Genomic DNA, 1,213 nt, shown 5'->3' with positions numbered 1-1,213 from the left:
CCCCCCCCCCGTTCTCTCCCCCCATTCTCTCTCCCTCCCTGGACGCTCCCCCTGGCGCCCTCTGCGGCCAGAAAGCCCTCCTTGCCTCCTCCCTGCTCCACAGAGGCAGTGCTGGGCTCGGAGTCTGAGTTCAGTACCAAGTACTAGCACTGTAGTGAATGCCAAGCACATGCTGCAGTGGAAGGATCGGGCCTCCCACCTGCCATGGCGGAGCTGCCCTGGAGCAGCCCCTCTAAGCCTGTTTCCAGGTCCCCGTGTCGCGCTTCCTCTTCAACCTGGAAGTGTGCACATCGCTGCTAGTTTCTTCACAACTGCTGTGTTGGCAGCCTGGATGGAGGGCAGCATATTCAAACAGCTTCCCCTAACAGCAGACTACTGGGGCTGGAGAGAGGGCTCAGCAGTTAAGAGCATCGGCCGCTCCTGAAGAGGACCTGGGTTTGATTCCCAACACCCACACGGTGGCTAACAACCCACCATAACTTTAGATCCAGGGGATCAGATACCCTGCTCTGACCCCAGCAGGCATTACACGACACAGGTGTACTTACATACATGAAGGCACTACACTCATACACACACAAAAATATAATGTAAAATGTTAAATAAAAACAATTTCACGTATTTACCCAGTACAAAGAGTATCGTATATTGTACCAAGTACTATGCCATCTAGCATGTACCTCCTTTACACATATGCACGTATACCACAAGAGCGGCTTCCCAGCAGGGCAATGCCCAGAGTGTCACTCAGTTGCTGCAGCTACTTGGGGGATGACTGTTGGGAGCCGCTAATCATGCAACTGTGTCAGGCTTGTTTACTGGGTGTGTGTTATGCACACCAGTATCTAATCTACCTTATTAGGAGGAATATGTTTATATGGAGAGCCTCACAACACCTGCAATAGTGGAAGCCTTTGATCTGACCGCTTCCTGACCCTCAGATACAGTCCTGATTGGCTCCGTGTGACGGTCTGATTGTGGGATGGATCTGATGAGGGTATATATCGTGGGATGACAAAGAATAAGAGTGAGAGAATTGCTTGAACCTCACCTTGGCGTTTGTGTTGTCCTTTCCTCGGCTCTGCTGGTCGGAGTGTTGGTTCGCAGCAGATGACTTTCTCCTGATGACACTGAGAAGCGACTGCCTTGTTTCTGTACAGGAGAAACAGTGAATTCTTACTCATCCTTTGGATTTCCATCAACCTAACTGGTA

The sequence above is a fragment of the Nannospalax galili genome, unplaced genomic scaffold, assembly GCF_000622305.1.
Source record: "Nannospalax galili isolate Female #2095 unplaced genomic scaffold, S.galili_v1.0 scaffold525, whole genome shotgun sequence".
Taxonomy (NCBI): Eukaryota; Metazoa; Chordata; class Mammalia; order Rodentia; family Spalacidae; genus Nannospalax; species Nannospalax galili.
The sequence above is the reverse complement of the archived record's forward strand: the minus strand, read 5'-3'. Positions refer to the sequence as shown.